Here is a 12180-nt window from a genome sequence, read left to right on the forward strand (position 1 = left end):
GCTGATAGCGGAGACAGTAGCAGGAGGGGAGGCAGGCAGAGGTAGAAGAGTCACCCAACCAGTCAGGTATTAGTACAGGTGTGAATGGGGTTTAAGGGCCATATTCTTAAACGTAAAAGAACATAAGAACGTAAGGAGTCTGCAAGAGGCCGGTTAGTCTATACAAGGCAGCTCCTGTAAGTCTAATCCCACCTTACCTCACTATCCATGTTAGATCGTTAAGTGGTTTGTTAGTTTGTTTGTTAATGGGTAGTCAAACAGCTGTATTACCGTTAGTTAGGTAGGTTAGTTAAACAGATAGTTTGATAGTTAGCTAAGCAGTTAGAGTCAGTAAGCTAACTTTACTATATTCTGTATTTATTTATTTATTTGTTTATATTATTTTGTTTATTTATTTTTATTTTATTTTGTTATTTTGTTTTTTCTTTTCCGTTTCTTTCTTGTCTTTTTCTATTTGTTTTCTTTTCTTTTTCTTTCTTTTTTCCTTTGTGTTTTCTTGCTGTTGGTTTTCTTTTTTGATGTTCTTTTTTGGTGTTCTTTTTTCCTATCATCCTTTTGTTGATGTTCGTTGGTCCGGGTGAGCCGCTTTCCTCCCAGAAGAGACCCGCCCATAATTTTGGAGATGTTGTTAGGGCCGAAAGGTGGATGATGTTTGTTTTATTTTATTTTCTTGATGTCGTTTTTTTCGTTCTTTTTATTGCTTTTGTTTTCTTTTTCGATGTTTTCCTGTTCTTTTTCTTTTTACTTCTTTTTGATGTTTTTTGTTGTTATTTTTTTCCCATCATCCTTTTGTTGATGTTCCTTGGTCTGGATGAGCCGCTTTCCTCCCAGAAGAGACCCATCCATAATTTTGGTGATGCTGTTTGGGGCCGAAAGGTGGATGATGTTTCTTTGTATTTCTCTTTTCTTGATGTTGTTCATTTATTTCTGTTGCTTTTCTTTTTCGATATTTTTTCTGTTCTTTTTCCATATTTTTTGGGTGTTCTTTTCTGTATCATCCCTTGTTGATGTTCTTTGGTCTGGGTGAGCCGCTTTCTCCCCAGAAGAGACCCACCCATAATTTTGGTGATGTTAGTCAGGGCCGGAAGGTGGATGATGTTTGTTATATTTTTCTTTCCTTGATGTGTTTTTCTTTGTTTTTTTTATGTTCATTTATTCATATCATCCTTTTGTTGATGTTCTTTGGTCTGGGTGAGCCGCTTTCTCCCCAGAAGAGACCCACCCATAATTTTGGCGATGTTAGGGCCTAAAGGTGGATGATCTTTTTGTTTCTTTTCTTGATGTTTCGTTTCTGTATTTTCCATTTTTCTGGTGTTCTTTTTTATTTTCCTTTTCTTTGGTGTTCCCATCGCGTGGATTGTCTACGACAGTATAACGAGCACCACAAGCCCGGGTTTATTTAGAGTTTGCTCTCCTAGGCAGACTGCCTACCACGGCTGACGACCTCCACCTGCCCGGGTTTATTGTTCGGAGTTTGCTCTCCTAGGCAGATTGCCTACCACGGCTGACGAGCTCCACCTGCCCGGGTTTGTTGTTCGGAGTTTACTCTCCTAGGCAGATTGCCTACCACGGCTGACGAGCTCCACCTGCCCGGGTTTGTTGTTCGGAGTTTGCTCTCCTAGGCAGATTGCCTACCACGGCTGACGAGCTCCACCTGCCCGGGTTTGTTGTTCGGAGTTTGCTCTCCTAGGTGTATTGCCTACCACGGCTGACGAGCTCCACCTGCCCGGGTTTGTTGTTCGGAGTTTGCTCTCCTAGGTGAATTGCCTCCCACGGCTAACGACCTCCACCTGCCCGGGTTTGTTTAGAGTTTGCTCTCCTAGGTGAATTGCCTCCCACGGCTGACGACCTCCACCTGCCCGGGTTTGTATAGAGTTTGCTCTCCTAGGTGAATTGCCTACCACGGCTAACGACCTCCACCTGCCCGGGTTTGTTTAGAGTTTGCTCTCCTAGGTGAATTGCCTCCCACGGCTTACGAGCTCCACCTGCCCGGGTTTATTGTTCGGAGTTTGCTCTCCTAGGTGAATTACCTACCACGGCTAACGACCTCCACCTGCCCGGGTTTGTTTAGAGTTTGCTCTCCTAGGTGAATTGCCTCCCACGGCTAACGAGCCTCACCTGCCCGGGTTTGTTTAGAGTTTGCTCTCCTAGGTGAATTGCCTACCACGGCTAACGACCTCCACCTGCCCGGGTTTGTTTAGAGTTTGCTCTCCTAGGTGAATTGCCTACCACGGCTAACGACCTCCACCTGCCCGGGTTTGTTTAGAGTTTGCTCTCCTAGGTGAATTGCCTACCACGGCTAACGACCTCCACCTGCCCGGGTTTGTTTAGAGTTTGCTCTCCTAGGTGAATTGCCTTCCACGGCTTACGAGCCTCACCTGCCCTGGTTTGTATAGAGTTTGCTCTCCTAGGTGAATTGCCTTCCACGGCTAACGAGCCTCACCTGCCCGGGTTTGTATAGAGTTTGCTCTCCTTGGTGAATTACCTACCACGGCTAACGACCTCCACCTGCCCGGGTTTGTATAGAGTTTCCTCTCCTATGCAGATTGCCTACCACGGCTAACGAGCTCCGCCTGCCCGGGTTTGTAGCCGGAAGATCTCCGGCACCTCCGTCGGGGCCCGGAGGGACGCCGAGGAGCCCTGCCTGGAGCCCTCCATTCCTGCCATGCTCGCCAGGGAGACCTTGGGCTCGCTGGCGCTCCACACCCCCGCCGAGGCGAGGATGCAAGAACTCGCTTCTTAAAACTACCAGACTGGATTATAAAATTAATCATAATTACTGTGAAGGCGCCGGTCACCGCGTTTATCGGTTCAGGGATGGAAGACCGACGGGCCTGGGAAACGCGCACAAGCATCCAAAGGAATCCTCGCGACGGCTCGCGACGCAGCATCCGTTTCCCTTTTCTTTCTCATTCCAATTTTTCTTTTTTATTATATTTTCCTTCTCTGATTGATTGATGGATTGATTTTACTTGGTAGGAATCTGCTCACCAATTAACACCATTCAGGTGTACATTGCACCCACACACCTGCCGAGAGAAAATACCAGTGAGAGTGGTGACGTTCACGAGGACGGCTCGCTAGAGTTTCCTAACATTCGCATTGGGGCCCACATCTCTTTAGTCGTCCGTCTCTTTATTTTTATCTTCTCTATTTCATTTTATTTCTCCCTTTCTTTCATCCTAGCTCTACATCTATCTATTTATTTATTTATTTCTCTCTCTCTCTCTCTCTCTCTCTCTCTCTCTCTCTCTCTCTCTCTCTCTCTCTCTCTCTCTCTCTCTCTCTCTCTCTCTCTCTCTCTCTCTCTCTCTCTCTCTCTCTCTCTCTCTCTCTCTCTCACACACACACACACACACACACACACACACACAGCTTTCGTAGGCGTTGTGGGTATTGCCAGGGGTAGTTTAATGACCCTGGTGGTAGTCTGACCTCCTATCTGTACTATGGACCTAAAAAAAACACTCATGAGAATCAGACTGATCTGCTTTGACCCCCGTCAAAGCCTAGGAGTTGTCATGTATGAGTCGAGTGTCCTCTTGTTGGGTTAAGGATATGCACTGTTAATTATTTATTCATTTATTAGCATCACAGGAGGCGGCTCAAAGACAAAACAAAACACACTCACTAAAAAACACCAACCACTTCTCCCACAATCAGAAAGCACTCACCATCATGTGTTTTTTTTTTTTTTCTCTCTCCCATTTATATATTTATTTTCGCATCATAGCAGGCAAACACTAGCACACAGCACACACACAAAAACGATAACCACTTCTCCCACCATCAGAAAACAGTCACCATAATTTGCTTTTTCTATTTTTTTCTCTCCCATTTATCTAATTATTTTCGCATCACAGAAGGTAGCTCAAGGGTAACACAATAACACCCCAAAATACTAAACCACTTCTCCCACAATCAGAAAGCAGTCACCATCATGTGCTTTTCTCCTTTTTTTCTCTCCCATTTATCTGTTTATTTTCGCATCACAGGAAGCAGCTCAAAGGTAAAACAATAACACACAAAAAGTCTGTCCACCACTTCTCCTCCCACAAACACACGAAAAAAATAGCTGCCATCAAGTGCTTTTTCTCTTTTTTCTTTTCTTTCATTGATTCATTGAGTTTTCACATCATAGGAGTTTCATTTGATGTTGATGAAAGTTCAGCATGCAGCTTTTTTTATTTATATTGCCATTGTGCGGAACTTATTCTATGAGTATGTCGGAAAAAATGACCGAACGGGTAAATGTTATGAAAGAGATGGGGAAGCAAAATGGGGTTCGATCCTTATGAGAAGAAAGTTTTATCTACGAATTATTGGGTCTGGATTAAAGTCTTCCCCCACCCCTTCCGCTGCTTCCTCCTCTTCCTCCTTTTCTTCCTCCACTTACCCTCTTCTAGGTTCTATCTGTACACCTCTATATAGTTTCTCGTGGAAATACTACAAGAATACACAGTCGTTCCACGTACAGCATGATGACGTCATACTCTCATCTGACCTAAATCTCGGCTCCAGGGTTCCCATGAAAACAACAACAACTAAAAGTAAAGGGATGACTCATGTGTGACGAATATAATGCAAATAAAAGGTAGCGAAAACAAAGAACCTGATGTTAAGGGCCAGTCTTACAGTCCAGTACAGCACGCTTGTAAGCTCCCCAGCCGAACACAAAACACGACGAAAATTACTTGTATAGTTTTTTTTTTTTTTTCCTTACAGCAGAGGAGTCAGTTCAAGGGCATAAAAAAAGGTAACAAATGTGAAAAAAACACTATACAAGGAATTTTCGTCGTGTTTTGTGTTTGGTTGGGGAGCTTACAAACGTGCTGTATGTTTACGAAGGCGTGTCGCCTCCTCTGGCGACGGCCGCGGCGACGCTGCAGTCGCTGCAGTCGCCGCAGCCGTGAAATAGCTCGCAAAGGGTTTAGGGTCGGGGAGCATAGTTAAACTACTCCAACCAAACTTTACGACCTACTAACGGGGGGGCTGCGCCCCCCTCGACCCCGTCATTCTAACCAGGGGGGGCTACGCCCACCCCCTGGACCCCCCTCCACATGTATATGTGACTTATTTCAGCGAGAAGGTATTTCTCGCAACACCGGCTGCAGCGTCGCCGCGGCCGCCGCCAAAGGAGGCTACGCGCTTTCGTAAACATTATCTCCTATTTTCAGGAGTAAAAAAAAAGTCCTTGAATTGGGTTTTCAAAGCGTTTCCTTGACTGTTAAAGGTTTGTAGAAAAGATATATGAAGAGATACTGATGTTTCATAAAGTAGGTAATGAGATACTGGCACGGACCTAAAACGAATCTTAACCCATTTCGGCGCCCGAGCTCACATACTTGACACGGTTTTCGTATGAGTTTTCGGTATTTCCAGGAGTATTTTAATGGTCCTAGTAGTAGTTTGATTCTTCTTCTGTACCATGAACCTGAAAACACTCTCATGAGAACCCAATTGATCCCCTTTTTGGCATTTGGAAATAGTTGGTGTGAGGGAAGTGTCTGCCAATACTAACCAAGGAGTCTGCGAGAGGTCGGTGGGCGTATACAAGGCAGCTCCCGTGAACCTGACCCCACCTAACGCCACTAGTCAATCCGATCCTCATAATCTTCACCCATTACTAGTCCACTGCAGCATAGAGGCCTTTCCCAACGTCCTCCACCTCTCCTAACCCCACCTAACCTAAGCTAACCCCACTCTGACCTTCATAATCTTCACCCATTACTAGTCCACTGCAGCATAAAGGCCTTTCCCAGCGTCCTCCACCTCTCCTAACCCCACCTAACCTTAGCTAACCCCACTCTGACCTTCATAATCTTCAGTCATGACTAGTCCACTGCAGCATAGAGGCCTTTCCCAACGTCCTCCACCCCTCTCTGTTTGATATATACTCCATCGTGCTTTGGCAAATACTCTTAACTTAATATAATCTTCATCTTCAGGCATTGCTAGTCTACTGCAGAACAAAGGCCTTTCCCAACGTCCTCCACCTTTCTCTGATATTATACTCCATCGTGGTTTGGCAAATACTCAAACTTAATCTAATCTTCATCTTAAGGCCTTGTTAGTCCAATACAAAACAAAGGCCTTTCCCAACGTCCTACACCTTTCTCTGATATTATACTCCATCGTGGTTTGGCAAATACTCAAACTTAATCTAATCTTCATCTTAAGGCCTTGTTAGTCCAATACAAAACAAAGGCCTTTCCCAACGTCCTCTACCTTTCCCTGATATTATACTCCATCGTGGTTTGGCAAATACTCAAACTTAATCTAATCTTCGTCTTAAGATCTTGCTAGTCCAATACAAAACAAAGGCCTTTCCCAACGTCCTCCACCTTTCTATGTTAGGTGTTAGACTTCTTTATCCTGCTCTGGCAAATGCTCTAACTTTAGGGATTGACACTGTAAACTTCATATCGTCAGTCTATGGCAGAACAGAGGTCTCTCTCAATGGTCCATCTCTATTCCTTCACCTTTCTCTGTTTGATGTTAGATTACGCCATCCTGCTCCGGCAAATGCTCTAACTTAACTGCTGTCATTTCGGTGAAAAAAAATCGATTTCTTGAAAATTCGTGTTTAGTGAGATGAAGTATCACTACATCGCGGGCGACCCGCTGTCAGACCCACGACGCACTCCTTCTCAGGTTAATGGCGCTTTAAATGCCCAGGAATTTAAAGCCCCGCCGGCCTGCCACGCCTCTTTCTTTCTTATGATTTGTTTTCCTTGTATTTTTCGTTTTGTTTGCTGTGTTTTTACGATTTTTTGCTCTGATATTGTTGTACGATAGTTTAGGTGTCTTCACCGGCAGCACAGTGTGTGGTGTTTGATGTTAGATTACGCCATCCTGCTCCGGCAAATGCTCTAACTTAAGTGACTGCAATACTCTAATATTCACCATCGTAAGTTATTACTAGTCTATTACAAAGGCCTTTCCCAGTTGTCTGTTCCTCTACCTTTCTCTGTTTGATGTTAGTGTGCTCCATCCTGCTCCGGCCAATGATCTAATGTAATCTCTCCACCTGCTCGCCCTCTGCCCGCCCTGACGTGTACGTGTTCTGGGTCGTCACTGTTGCGTTGGCTGTCCTCCTGATGGCAGTTCTCCGCGTGCTGTGTCCCGCCGAGTCCATTTCTCGTTCTTGTTTGTTGTTAGATTATCTTTATTTTTTGTTTGTTACCTAATCCATGATGCTCTCTCTCTCTCTCTCTCTCTCTCTCTCTCTCTCTCTCTCTCTCTCTCTCTCCTTCCCCACCATCCTTCTGCCCATACATACTAGCATAAATACAATCACACATACATACATTCACTCACACACAAACAAACATATTCTCCCAGTAGCTCCTCGCAGACATGTCCATTAGGAATTCAGTCGCCGTAAGGACAACAAGGAAGCGCCTAATCTACTCCCTCAATAAAAAGAACGGCCTCGAGCTCTTGTCATCCCAGCGGCAGTGGTGAGCTCGTCCTCGCCAAAATGTGCTACTAGCTTAATAACTAACCTAACCTAACCTAACCTAACCTAACCTTTATACCTTCAAACCTCATATTCCTCTTTATCCTCACCTTCACGCCTCATACTCCTCATATATCTAACTCCTCCACGCCTCATACTTCTCTTCTCTTTAACACTTATAGTCTCAAACATTTCGGGGCTCACACACCCACATTTGGTAAGACTTTCGTAGAGGTTGTGGTGTTAGTAGTATTTCCATGGGTAGTTTTATGAGCTTAGTGATAGTTTGAAAAGGCTTCCATATTCTCAATCATTTTAGCGCTCACTCACCCACATTTGGTAAGACTTTCGTAGATGTTTTGGTTGTGTTAGTATTTCCATGGGTAGTTTTATGAGCCTAGTGATAGTTTGACGAGGCTTCTGCACCATGAACGTAAAAATAACACCCATGAGAACACGACTAACCTCCTTTGTGGCCTTTGAAAATATTGACTGGGAGAGGCGAAAGCGTTTGGTAAAGGTTGTAGGCATTGCCATGGGTAGTTTTATGGGCTTAGTGATAGTGTGACATGGCTTCTGCACCATGAACGTGAAAAAAAACACTTGAGAACCCGACTAATCTCCTTTGTGGCCTTGGGAAGTTTGTTGCAGCTGAGAATACACGCCTCAAACGTCAATACCCACATGACGCAGCAATCCACGGCCAGGCAGAGGGGAGTGAATGCGTCAGTGTGTCAGTAAAGGAATCCAATGCAACCGTCGCCAGGCTAATCCGACACCCACGAGGGATCAGGTGTTTACAAATATTAGTTCGTGCCGAGCAGTGAGCCTTCCCGCTCTGACTCACCACAATGCTAACACGCTGAAGCTGTTGACCTCCAGCCAAAGCTGGCAGGAAAGGAAAAAGAACCATGCAGCATGGAAAAACTGCATGGAAATTATGTAGGAAAGAGGAAAGAACTACCACTACTGCTACTACTAACCGGGCGATAAAAGCGGACAAAGACACCAGTATTCGAAAGAACTTAACGTTATTACGACAATGAGTAATATCTTAGTTGCTGGTTGGATTCAAAATACTTGTCTAATCTATTCTTGAAGGCCGTAACTGTTGTACTATCAACGACATCACAGGGGAGAGAGTTCCAAACATTAACAACTCGATTGAAGAAGAAGTGTTTAGCTTCGTGCGACGAGAATCTTTTACCACTTATCTTCAAATTGTGGTTTCTTCTTGTTCTATTTGATCGATCAATTGTAAAGTAATCTTCCGCATTAATATCACTGAATCCTTTGAACATTTTAAACACTTCTATTAGATCGCCTCGCATTCTTCGTTTTGATAGACTGAATAAATTTACTTCTTTAAGCCTTTGTTCATATGGTAAATTTCTCAACCTAGGAATCATCTTTGTTGCTCTTCGTTGAACCCGTTCCAACTTTTCTATGTCTTTTCTGTAGTAGGGAGACCAAAACTGTACACAGTACTCTAGACGGGGTCGAACCAATGAATTATACAGTTTTAATAATACTTTTTCCGATTTATTGTTAAAGACTCGTCCGATGAAGCCAACCAATTTGTTTGCAGTTTTAACTACCTCTGAACAATGCTGACCGGGCTTTAAATCGCTTGATATAGTGATTCCAAGATCCTTTTCTTTACTTACTGCAGAAAGTTGTTGGCCATTCATTACGTACCGAACGCGATTGTTATTTTTTCCGATGTGCAACACTTTACATTTCTCAACGTTAAATTTCATTTGCCATTGATTGGCCCAACGTACAAGTCGATCTAGATCTGATTGTAAAGCTTCTTCGTCGAGTGTCGCAGTTACTTTACTAGCAATTTTTGTGTCATCTGCAGATTTTGATACTTTGCAAGTGAGCCCATCATCGATATCATTAACATAAATTAAGAAGAGCATGGGGCCAAGCACTGTTCCTTGAGGTACGCCGCTTCTGACGTCGAGCCAGTTAGATGTAACACCGTTTAGAACTACTCTCTGTTTCCGCTCAGAGAGCCAGTCCACAAGCCAATTGTGAATGTTACCCGAGATACCGTGCGCCAATAGTTTGCTGAGCAATCGTTGGTGGGGGACCTTATCAAATGCCTTTTGAAAATCCAGATATATGATATCTACTGATCTGCTTTCATCGAACACCTCAAAAATATAATGAAAAAAATCAAGTAAGTTAGTTAAACACGAACGTTTACTACGGAAGCCATGTTGCGAATTATTTATCATATTATTTTCTTCGAAAAATTTCACCATATTGTCGCGAATGATAGTCTCCATTAACTTACAAACAGGCTAATTGGTCGATAGTTTCCTGGGTGAGACTTGTCCCCCCTTTTGAAAATTGGTGACATTTGCAAGTTTCCAATCTGACGGAACTTTTCCAGCTGTTAAAGATTTATTGAATATGATGGAGAGCGGTTTACAAATTTGATGTTTGATTTCTTTTAAGACCCTAGGGGTAATTTTGTCTGGACCAGGAGCTTTGCTTACTTTAATATTTTCAATTGTGCGTAAAATGTCACTTTCTACGATGAGCACGCCACTTAACATCTTTTCGGTCCTTCTAGCCTCCGGTGGTTGAGGTGATAAACAATCTTCGTCGGTAAATACGGATGCGAAAAAGTTATCTAGGATTGTAGCCATTTCATTTTCATCGTTCGTGTGGTTTCCATTATCATTAGCAAGCGGTCCGATACCACAAGTGAGTGACTTTTTACTATTTACATAGCTAAAAAATTCTTTAGGATTAGATTTACTCGTTTCTGCTATATATTCTTCAAGATTTTTCTTGCTTCGTTTTATTAATTTCTTGGTTTCGCGGCGAATTCTGTCCAACTCTAGTTTGTCAGCTTCACTCGGAGTTGATATGTATCTACTATATACGCGTTTTTTAAGAGATAGGCTATTTTGAATTTCGTTATTCCACCATTTGGGTTTCTTCTTAAAAGCTGAACGTCTGTTTCGATAGGGTACGCATATGCTTATGGCATTGTTCAATATTGTGGTGAAGGCCCCCCAAGATTTATCAATATCTGTTTCCGCCGAGATTTCAGTCCAGTCATAATTATTTAGAATTGATCGGAGTCCTACGAAATTCGCTCTCTGATAATCAGGCACCTTTTCTTTAATAGGAGTTACTTTACTTTCTTTCATATTGATGCTGAATGTGATTGTTCGGTGATCGCTAGAACTAAAAATTGGACCAACATTTACTTCGTTAACTAGATCAGCTGTCGTTGAAAAGATAAGGTCAAGTATATTATTTTCCCGAGTCGGTTCTTGAACGTGTTGATGTAAATCACTTTCTAGTAAATGTGTGTACAGGTCGAGCCCTGTATGACAGTTTAACGGCTCACCCCATCTTTTCACTGGCAAGTTAAAGTCCCCAACAATTACTGCCTCGCAACTGCTACTTGTTTCTAATAATAATTCACTTAATGCGTGGTCGATATCAAGAGTCTGCCTTGGCGGTCTGTAGATAAGTCCAATTACTATTTTACGAGATTTATTTTTAATTTCAATGAAGACCGTGTCTACCTTGGTTATAATATCTGTTTTCACGGATACTGGATGGAGAGAGTTGTGGATATAAAAGATAATGCCTTCACCCTGTCTGTTCTCTCTTTCATGACTAAAGATGGTATAACCCGGTAATCTATATTCCGCAATGAAATCTCCATTTGAAGTGTCTATCCAAGATTCTGTGACTCCGATGATGTGATAATGATTTGTAGCTGCGAGGACTTCTAAGTCTTCAAATTTGTTACGTAGGCTACGAGCGTTTACACAGCAAGCTTTAATGTGATTCGAGTCGGGAGTTTTGCGGGTTGGGTACTCCCTTACGGTGGAGCTGCTGGTGTTCTCGCCTCCGCGTTTTTTGGCTTTCGAAGAGCCACTTGGTCACAGAGCAGCCTCCCGAAACGGGCTGCTCCAACAGGGTTTAAGTGGATGCCATCAGGAAGGAACAAGTCTGAATCGTAGTAAAAATTGTTCCACAAGTTAGCGAACTGGACGTTTTCTTGTGAGCAAAGGGACTGAAGTCTGTTGTTTGTGCTGAAGGCCTTACTGTAAAAGCTAGATTCGGCACCGACCCTCGGGAGGATTCCTGAGATTATGATGTTACTGGCATCCGTTTTACTTTTATACTGCTTGATCATGCGGCGGTATTTCTCAAGCAGTTCCTCAGAACGGGTTGTCTTTACGTCATTTGTCCCCGCGTGAATGACAAAGAGGGTGTTTCGGTCGGCATTTCTCGTGACATTATCGCACGCTGCGGTGATGTCGTCCAGTCTGGCACCTGGATAGCAGTAACGTTTTCTGCGGCCGTTTGATGAACGACCACAGAACTCGACCAGCTGGCCACGCACCATGGAGTCCCCAACTAGGCGAGTCTCAAACTCATCCTCCATGGTGTCTGCCAGCACCTGGAACCTATTGAAGGTAGTGGGGGTCAGTAAATCCTTGGTTGCCTGCTTCGGTTTGGCTCCATTCCTTACAGGTTGGAATCCGACATCCTGTGAAGCAGGAAGAGAAGCGTTAAGTGGGGCAGGCTGGAAGTTGTCCTGTGAGGCAGGCTGGGAGTTAGCCTGTGAAGCAGGCTGGAAGTTAGCCTGTGAAGCAGGCTGGGGGCTAGCCTGTGAGGCAGGCTGTGGGTCAGCCTGTGAGGCAGGCTGGGGGTTAGCCTATGAGGCAGGCTGG

The 12180-nt window shown here is 43.8% G+C and overlaps 1 long non-coding RNA gene across 1 annotated transcript; it reads right to left on the bottom strand.

The window, feature by feature from the left end:
* Positions 1-652: 652 nt before the first annotated feature.
* Positions 653-1789, bottom strand: LOC126994452 (uncharacterized). Its single transcript, XR_007749140.1, has 2 exons — positions 1587-1789; positions 653-1518 (listed from the first exon to the last, which is right to left on the bottom strand). It is a non-coding gene; the product is annotated as an uncharacterized LOC126994452 (long non-coding RNA).
* Positions 1790-12180: the final 10391 nt, after the last annotated feature.

Source organism: Eriocheir sinensis, unplaced genomic scaffold (genome assembly GCF_024679095.1).
Source record: "Eriocheir sinensis breed Jianghai 21 unplaced genomic scaffold, ASM2467909v1 Scaffold8, whole genome shotgun sequence".
Taxonomy (NCBI): Eukaryota; Metazoa; Arthropoda; class Malacostraca; order Decapoda; family Varunidae; genus Eriocheir; species Eriocheir sinensis.